The following is a 10,246-nucleotide window of genomic DNA, read 5'->3' on the forward strand; positions in this document are numbered from 1 at the left end:
GGATGACATCTCGTCCTTCAGGTGCTATCTGTGCTTCTGCAAAGCCTTCTGTTAATGGTTTCACTGATACCTTGCAGATTTGTTGTCTATTTGCTCTTGATGCATTATCAATCAGGTTATCATAAGGCAAAGATCACTGTTCCAGCTTTCATTATTTCTGAAGAAAACAGAGCTTAGTTTTGTTTCTGAAACTCTTAAGTGTGTGATTATTTCCTTCTGTAATTCAAAAGGTCCAAAACTTTCATTTCCCAGGTCTATATTGGTTATTCTCAGATATACTGTTAATATGAAAATCTGTATTTTTAAAGTGGCTAAATAATAAAGATGTGTCTTAATGCTTATTCAGAGACATGGGTTTTAATAAGGGAAACAAACACTTTCCCATTATTTTTCTAACAGAAACAAAAATGCCCAAATGCCATTTCCTGAGATCAGTTGTATCAGGAATTCCATAAACTACTCTTTAATTTTCAACAGAGGGGTTGGATGTAATTTTCTCTAAGTAGATAAATTTATCACTTTTGTTGTCCCACCTTTCGTTAACCCAACAGACTCAAAGCTTATCAGTGCAAACCACAAAGATGAAAACAGGATGTTAGCACTTCTGGTAAGCCTCTGTACAAAACCCTGCTCTTTGCATTTAAAACACTTTGTCCTGCTGCTTACAAAGAATTTCTGGTCTGTCTCCACTCAGGTGTGACATTGTTCTCTTGAGAGGAAGCCGAAAAGCTGTGATTTAAAAAAAGAACTTTTTTTGGTTCAGGCTATTTCTGCTGTGCTGAATCTGTCCTCATACCCCCAATATTTACAACATTTGTGTACATTTAAATGAAGACTTGGAGTATGAGTTGTTCCTGTACATTTGGGATATTAAAAACCTGAAATTTCTTTTTCTTGCATTTTGAATTTTTCACCATTGTTGGGGTTTTTTAAATTGTTTTTGAATGTAACTCTAAAGTTAAAGGTTGGTTTTTTCTAGCCTCAACTGAATAAAAGCATGGAAGGACTTAACTGGCGTTGAGTTTAAAACAATCTACATGGTCCTTAGTGTACTAAAGCTCTATTTAATGTTCAGGCACCTCAATTCCTTCACCAATTCTTTTCCATACTGACAGCTCTTGGAGACACTTATAATACTCCAATGTACAAAGAAATGATGAGAAATAGAACTGATTGAAACCCAGATGATATTGTGATAGACCATCTTGTAGAGCCAAAGATGACAGATTCTCTTTCTGTTTGCCTCCTTGAACAGATGAGAGATTTACTTGGCTGTTGCGTATTTTTTTTTACTTCCAGTAAGTCTGTGTAAATCTTGCTTTCATTTTATTATCTTTGCAGGCTTCATTTAGCTGAGGATTCTAAAGGGTTGTCATCAGGCAGTTCTTCCACAAATACCTTGTGAACCCCATCCCAGCATAAAGGTTAGTAGATAGGTGCATATTTTTTAGGATGTTAGAAGTCTGTAACTATGTAGGAAGTCAACATTAGAGGGCATAACAACATCAAGTTATCATTCCAGTGCAGTAGAGCTATGTGGCTATCACTTGTATTTGCAAACTGTTTGCATATCAAAGGGTCACATGACAAGTGTGAGCAAAATATCAAGAAGAGAAAAAAGGAATTTAATAAGCCTTAACCATCTTTTTGTAAAGTATTATCAACAGCACAGCTGCACTCTTAACACATTTTCACACATCAGTGACTTATAATGTTAGTAGGTATTTCTTGCATTATTTAATTCAGTTATAAGCTTTAACATACAGTTCTTTTCCAGATGTTTGCTACAATTTCTCTCAAGCATAAGTTAGCTCCTCCCTGGGTAAAGGTCATGTTGATACAATTTGTGAGTAGGTTCAGGCTGCTTCAGAGTCTCTGTCACAATTTAATAGGAACAGTTGACTGTAAGTCAAAAAATGTAAGAATAGAAAAATCTTACTCAGCCCTGCCAGGCACATCTGGAGAGCTGTGTCCAGCCCTGGGCTCCTCAGCACAGGAGGGACAGGGAGCTCCTGGAGCGGGGCCAGCAGACGCTGCAGAGATGATTTAGGGCCTGGAGCATCTCTGACAGGGAAAGGCTGAGGGAGCTGGGGCTGTCCGGCCTCGAGAGGAGCCCCAGCTGAGAGGAGCCCTCAGCCCTGGGTGTCCCTGTGTGCAAGGAGGGCTCAGAGCAGGGCCCAGGCTCTGCTCCGTGGGGCCCAGCAATGGCACCAGAGGAACGGGCAGGGACTGATCCCAGGAAGTTCCACCTGGACATGAGGCAGAACTTCTGTGCTGGGCAGTGACTGAGCCCTGAACAGATTGTCCAGAGAGGGTGTGGAGGCTTCCTCACTCAGGATATTCCAGAATCATCTGGACACAATCCTGTGCCATGTGCTCTAGGATGGTCCTGCTGAACAGAGAGGTGGGACAAAATGATCCTCTGGTCCTTTCCAGCCTGACCCTTTTTTCTGGGAGTCTGTGATCTTCCCTACCATATCTAAGACAGGAAAAGGGATGCATTCAGAACAACAAAGTTAGGAGAACTGCATGGACCTCAGAAGATGGAGGCATAAATGGAACTCCCCAGAAACTTAGAATTCTATTGTGCTTCCTTGCATTGAAAATAGGCAGCAATTGGCCAGTTTTCAGGAAGAATTTCTTTACAGAAAGCAAAATTGAACATTAGAATGGGTTCTAGAATGGTACAAGAAGGTGGTGGAGTCACTGTCCCTGTGAGGATGCTGAGGCCCTAGCACAGGTTGCCCAGAGAAGTTGAGGGTGCCCCATCCCTGGAAATGTCCAAAGCCAGGCTGGATGGGGCTCTGAGCAACCTGGGATAGTGGAAGGTGTCCCTGCCCATGGCAAGGGAATGGAACTGGATGGGGTTTAAGGACCCTTCCAACCCCAACCATTCCATGATTCTATGATTCTTTGAGTATTATGATGAACCTGCTGTATCCTCACACACATGGATATAGAGTTTCAGTACACATCACTATCATCACAGGAAAGTTTCTTCATAATATGCAATCTAAACCTACTCTCTTTCAATTTTAAACCTTTCCCCTTGTCTTGTCACTCCATGCCCTTGTAAATAATCTCTGATAACATCTAGAAGTCCTGCAGTGATTTTAGGTAGAACTCGATTCCCTTGTAAAAAATGTTCCTCCTGGCTATGTCCACTTGGCTGTGGAGATGTAACCATGAAGCTACTGACAGGTTTTGGGAAGGCAGGCCAGCTGTTTTGCTTGAGAGAAAGATCGTGAAGTGGAACTCTTTTAAGCTCATTTTCTTACCACGTGGATGGGTTCTGGTGCTCCCACCCATTCCACCTGCACTTCCACCTGCACAAAGCCTGTTCTAGGAAGGCTGAATCTTGCTCATAAATCAAAGGCAGATGAGATATATTTACCCAGAGTTGGCTGCAGTTAGGCTACCTGCAGAGGAACTGCAAATGTGGAGAGCTGCCAAAGATCCTGGGAACACTCAAACCAGCAAGAGAGATATGTAGCACTGAATAGTTTGGAAATGATCATTTAAAGAAGAATCATGGCCAGTAGGAGATGTGTTTTCTACCTCTGATTTGGATGGGTGGTTGTGTATGGAATAAAGTCTGATTCTCCTCATCCATCACCTTTGCGCCCTGTATTTTCATTAGCCCCAGTGAGGTTGCAGTAATAAGTGATGATGGAGAACACATTCCCTGTTGAGCTGTGTCCCCTTTGGAGCTTGTCTGAGATCAGCTCCTCCTTCCACTTTCCTCATTTGCTTTGATTCATCTTTCTTGCCAAAGAAATTTGGAGGCAGATTTTTCCAGCTGCTCCCAAAAGAGTGGGGAAGTGTGTTATTGAAGTTGATGGGAAGCATTCTGTCCTCCACACATCACAGCCTGTTCCTAAGTGGGAATACTGCCTAACTCCCAAACTTTCATCCATATCATTCCTGAGACACATTACCCAGCACATAATGCAGTACCTTCTCTGTACTCCTTAATTTCTTCTGTGCAAAGGAAAAAACGGATTTCAGAGCAAATTTTGCATTTGCTAACACGTGATATGATTTATTACTGTCCTGATGATGACATTAGTTTCCACTCTGTAGCTGAACCTGCAGGGAGGTCTTACACAGGGTGTAAAGTGAGTGGTGTTGTGCAAAGAGTGAGACAAGGCTGTGGTAACACACCAGAAAACGCAGGGCTGGTGTGGTGAGCAACACTGAAATATCACTGTCACAGAATTGTTTATATTTTTTACTTTAATTCTAATTACTCTTTGTACTGTAATGGGTATGAAACAGTTCTCTTTTGAAATCTCCCCAATATTCTGAGAATTTATAATGCATATTAGCAGAGTACTATTAAAATATTTTCTACAAATTATAGGAAAGCTCTTTTAATAAATACGTATTTCTCCTGAAACACCACTTGGGGATGATTTCTGACAAATTCCTCCTCCTGAAGAGAAAGTGAGGCAAAATATATCTACTATTTAATTAATGACAGCAATACACATGTGCCAGGCATGGACTTGTTTGCCCATTTATCATCAATGTATTGAGATTACTGTATTCAAATTCAGCATATGTAGATACTAACATAGATACCTAAAGAGTCAGTCCTGTGAGGAGTGGCTGGGGGTGTTGAGCCTGGAGAAAAGGAGGTGAAGCACGTTAATCAAGACATGTCTGAGTACACAGCATGTGAAATGCAGACAGCAGCCTGAATCCCAGGGGTTTCCAGTGCTCTCCACTGCTGGGGACAGGAAGAAGTAGACAGTGAACCATTGCACTGGGCATGCACCTGCATTCCTGATGTGCCCAAGTGCCTGCAGCATTTCTGAAAACTGGCTTTTGGCCTGTGCAGCTAAATATAGACATCTTAAAAGAGCTAAAAGTGGATTCCAGCAGAAGGCTGTCCAGCCTCCCTAAACAATAACCTGGGCTTCACATACAGCCTTTGCAACAAGACAGAACCATCCAAAACACTCAGAGCTGGTCTAGAGAAAAATGTAGGCACAGGGATGTGCCTGGAAATTGCATCCTGCCTTTGCATATTTCCATGTAATCAATAGATCTGTTTTTAATTCTGTTCAAAAACCAATGGATAGTACTGTCCTCATATTTATTTTTTTTTAGTAGGAGCAATGTAATTGCAGTTGTGATAACTGAGGTTAAAAGTGAAGTGAGGTTTGGAGAGAGAGGTGATTTCTTTCATGAGCCTAATTCAAAATTTTGGGAAGCCACAGACCTACTTCTTTGTTTTAGTTGCTATTATTGTTTGTTTTATTTGGTTGATTTTTTTTTCCCTTTTTCTGGTGACAATTAGGCAGTTCACTTACAGAGCCAAACTTCATTCCTTTATTTATCCACTCATTCTGATTATATTTGTCATATGCCTTCTCTATTAAATGGTTCACTAGAACTTTTAGTCAAACTGGTTTTCCTCCTGGGGGAAAAAGCTGAGGGAATTTGGATTGTTAAACATGGGGAAGAGGAGGCTTTGGGGTGACCTCATTGTGGCCTTGCAGTGTCTGAAGGGAACCCACAGGAAAGATGGAGAGAGACTCTTGACAAGGGCCTGGAGTGACAGGACAAGGGGCAATGGCTTCACGCTGACAGAGAGCAGGTTTAGATTGGGTATGAGGAAGAAATTGTTCCCTGTGAGGGTGCTGAGGCCCTGGCCCAGGTTGCTCAGAGAAGCTGTGGCTGCCCCATCCCTGGCAGTGTCCAAGGCCAGACTGGATGGGCTCTGAGCAAGCTGGGATAGTAGAAGGTGTCCCTGCCCATTGCAGGGGGGTGGAACTGGATGATCTTTAAGGTCCCTTCCAACCCAGAGCATCATTAAAAAAGAAAATCTGATTTAAAGATTTCTTTTATCTTTTTTTTTAATTCCAAGCCCACTGTGGCTTCACAGTTTTAGGGTTGGCATTGGTCCTCTGTTTTTAAAATATTTTTCTTTCATTTTAGTAAAATTTGTGTCTGCCTTTTTTCTGCTTTTTTTTTTTTCAATTTTAAATATTAATTGTTTTGTCATTTTCATAAGAAAAGTAATAAAACTGAGACTAAGCATTAGATATTTCCCCATGGAATCTGTCAGGAATACTTGAATAAAACACCATCGAGGTCAGTTCCTTTAATATTCCAGCTGAAGCTGCTCCAGCTGCAGGCATTTTGGTGATGGAATATCTACGGGGTCCATAGAGGATTAGGGTGTAAACAGAGACAGGACTACCTAGAAACACTCATTCCAAGATTGTCAAGAGTTCTGAGTGCTAAGAGGGAGTGTGGTGCTCAGTTTCTCAATTCTCAATAGCACTGGGATTCTCAATAGCACTGGGAATTACCTTGGATTTACTCTCATTAGACAGTTCTTGTTCAGAGCAGGTGACCTGAAGCTGCAGCTGTGTCTTTGAAAAAGAATTAAAAAACAGAAGGAAGGAAAGCAAAGCAAATGAGGCTCCCCAAGGGATGGGTTTGCAGTGCTGCTGAGCCTAACTGACAAACATGCTGTGCTGGTGTAAAGTCCTCCAAGATTTCATAGAGCATCAGCTTCCCAGTTCAGCTCAATTTGGTTTGTGGCATTGCTGGGGAACATGGTAAAACAACCTGGGACTTGATTCCACCCAGCTCACCCTAAAAGTCACCAGTCAGCCCAAGCTTTTATTCACAGAGGGGCACAGGTTGGATCAGATTAACTGCAGTGTCAGGTTTAAATCACAAAGAGAGCAATTTAATGGAGACCAATTTTAAACACGGAGCTTTGTCATTATGGGAAAAGCAAGAAAGGAGCAGTGAGAGCTGCTGTGATTTCAGCTTCTTCAGTAACTCTTGTCTACAAGTGAGAAGAAATAAAAGAGTCCAGCCTAAGGTAATCATGGTTGGCATTTTTTTGTTGTTGTTGTTTGATGTACAAATGTTTGTATTAGGTTGTGACATACCTGTTGTGAGGAACTGAAAACAAACAGAAAGGAGATAGTTTGGTCTGTTGTACCATCTGACATCAATTCCGTATGATATTTTTATTGCATTAATCATTATTTAAATTTATTTGGAGAAGTAGAATTAAGATGTGTGATTCTTGAGACTATCCTGTGCAGAGCTTCAGTGATCCTTGTGGGTCCCTTCCAGCTCAGGATACTCTATGAATCTATAATTTTATGCTGGCAATTTTTAATGAAAGCAGTATCGTTACTATTGCTGCAAAGATAAGAAATCAACATTTTTAAATTACAGGGGTATCTTACAGGTTTCTGCATAAATAGTAAGCAAATAATTTATAGATTCTCAGAGTACCTAGGGTTCTGCAAAAGATTTCAGATTGACCTTTAGGTTTAAGTGAAAGCCTTTGTGGTATATTAAAGAATATATGTATATTGTAGACAGTTGGTCTATTTTTTATTTTAGAGGAAAAGAAAGATGCTTTATAGAAATACAGTGAGCTGCATTACTCTGAAATCAGAAGTCCTACATTATTTTTAAAAAGTGTGTTTCTAAGTTTAAAACTGACATTTGATGCTTTTGTTTAAAGTGACTTTCTGGAGAAAAATAACTGTGAATGGTCACTCGTTGCTGAGGTACTGATTTCATACAGTGTAACCCCTCTGAAGTGATGAAGTTGGGAAATTATTTCACTGTTTTTTCTCTTCAGAGGGCATTATTAAGGAAGCATATCTGAATACAGAGGTGAATGTGTGATATCAGTGGGATTTGGGGAGGTATTTAGCAATTGTAATTATGAACTACACAAGGACTGAGAGGCCTGGGTTCTCCTGGATCAGCATCCAGCTTCCACTTGCAGGCAGCGCAGGGATAACACAGTCTCTCCCCATATTTCACCTGCAAATGGGTAGAAACATGGAGCTCGTTCTTGCAAAGCTTTCAGGGCTTGACAAGCAAGCCAAAAATCCTTTCCATCACGATCTTACCAAACCCAGCATCACTGGTGGGGCCAGCGAGGGGATTTTCCTGCTCTGCTCTGGGCTGGGTTGGCCTCACCTTGAATATTCTGTTTGGTTTTAGGTGCTGCAATATAAGAATAATCTAAAGTTGTTAGAGGATGCCCAAAGGAGGGACATGGAGAGGGTGAAGGGCCTGCAGGTGAAGCCACACAAGGAGCAGCTGAGGGCACTTGGTCTGTTCATCTGGGGAAGAGCAGACTGAGGTCAGAGCTCACCGCAGTTCTGCAGCTTCCTCATGAGGGGAAGAGGAGGGACAGGCCCTGATCTCTGCTCTGTGTGACCAGGGACATGACCTGAGGGAATGGCGGGAGCTGTGTCAGGGGAGGGTTAGGGTGGGTATCACAAAAGGTTCTTCCCCCAGAGGGTGCTGGGGCACTGAACAGGCTCCCCAGGGAATGGTCACAGCCCCAAGGCTGCCAGAGCTCCAGGAGTGTTTGGACAGAGCTCTCAGGCACAGGGTGGGATTGCTGGGGTGTCTGTGCAGAGCCAGGAGGTGGACTGGAAAATGCTTGTGGGTCCCTTCCAACTCAGGAGATATGATATCAAATATGATATATTTGCCTATCAAATTTTGTGGGTTTTTTTTTTGCCTATGACTTTTCAACATATCTTAGACCTACATTTCATCTGTGCACCCCACTTGATTTAAGTCAGCTTATCTGGTTCATATCCAATTCCTGCTTCTCATGTGATTCCTCTTCAGTTTTTGAGTCCAGGAATAACCATATTTTCTGTTCTTGGAATAGTCCTGAGAACAGATTGATGCATTAGAAAAATCAGTTGGAGCACTGATTTCTGGGCTGTCATTTCTTTGCCCAGTCTGTTTTCTAGAAATGATGATGTCGCTGGGGTCCATTTGGCTTTATACAGTCAGAGAGCTGCTTGGAAAATCCCCATGTCCCCAAATTCTATTTGAATTCAGTCAAGGACACTTACTCAGATGTTAGGAATTATCTCAAAAGGTTCTGGCAATTACATCCTTAGCAACACAGTGCCTTAATTCCCTCCTATGTAAAATTGCATTCACGATTCTTATCCACCTCCTGAACACATTTAGAACAAACAGCGTTGTAATTTTTTTTTCCTTGTTTGCTAGGAGAAAGAGCAGATCTTTGATAAGAATTGTTAATAAACTTTAAAGAGCCAATATGCTAGCAACTTATTTAAATGTTAGAATCTTGACTTTATCATATCCCAGGCTTTTGCACTCTTCTGTGGAAGAAACATTCTAAAGGAGCCAGAACCCATGACTGGCTTTTCTATTTCTATCAGACTTGGACAGATTGGTTCCTCTGGTGGGTTCTTTGCCCAAGTAAATGTATGCAAAACCTTAAATCACCCACTCCCTTTGCACTGATTTTGCAAAAGGCAAAAAGCATACTTCCTATGCTTTAGTAGAGCAAATAGAACAGGAGTGGTTTAAGAAGTTTTCTGTCAACACCACTCACATTGGGAATTTGGTATTTATCTTTCCTGGTTCAGCCTGCAGTGGCAGCTTTGGATGTTCCGTGTGGCACTACTCAAGCTCAGATGGATGTCACAGCCAAGCACCGAGACAGGGCTCAGTTCATTGTTCCTCTGTTTTTTGCCCTCACTCAGATCAGGAAGACTGAAGTGCAGGAGAAGCAGAGTAAATGCTATAAAGAGTAAAATTAATCTAATTCTAGGGATGTAAAAGTTTGGGATATCCAGTCTACATTATTGGAACAGACTCTTTCTCAAGGCAAGCCAATAAAAAGACAGGGGGGCTTCCACAGGGAAGTTTGTTTACCTTGAATGTTTAGCTAAAATGGAATGAATTCTCTTCCTACTCTATGATGCAGGGGGTTTTCTTTGCAGGTAAAGCTCTTTAATTTCCTTTACCACTAATACTATTCTTCTTCACAGAGATGTTGCCAAACTTAAAAATTTGTTTAAGATGTTGTCTGTGTGATGATCACAGCCAGTGACAATATCCATAAGGAATTTATGTACTATTGCACTTAACTCCTTTAATTAAATGCCTTTCAGAAGTGGGTAATTTAAAAAAAAATTAGTTACAAAGATCACGGATCTTTCCTTCAAACTTAAAAAAAACTGCTTTGAAATTTATAGCTGAAAGATTTTATGTACTACTTTTTACTTCAATGTAGCATGACTGAAACTTAGTAAGAACACTGGCCAGTTTCTCTTGCTCTGAGAGTATTGTTGAGAAATGAAGGAGAAAACTATATTCAATGTCTTATGTCACCAAAAATTAGTTGGTCCTCTTCAGATTATACAAAAGAATGATTCTGAAGACTGTTTTTATTCCTGTGTGACTTATCACA

The sequence above is a fragment of the Cyanistes caeruleus genome, chromosome 4 (genome assembly GCF_971803275.1).
Source record: "Cyanistes caeruleus chromosome 4, bCyaCae1.hap1.1, whole genome shotgun sequence".
In the NCBI taxonomy this organism is placed as follows: domain Eukaryota; kingdom Metazoa; phylum Chordata; class Aves; order Passeriformes; family Paridae; genus Cyanistes; species Cyanistes caeruleus.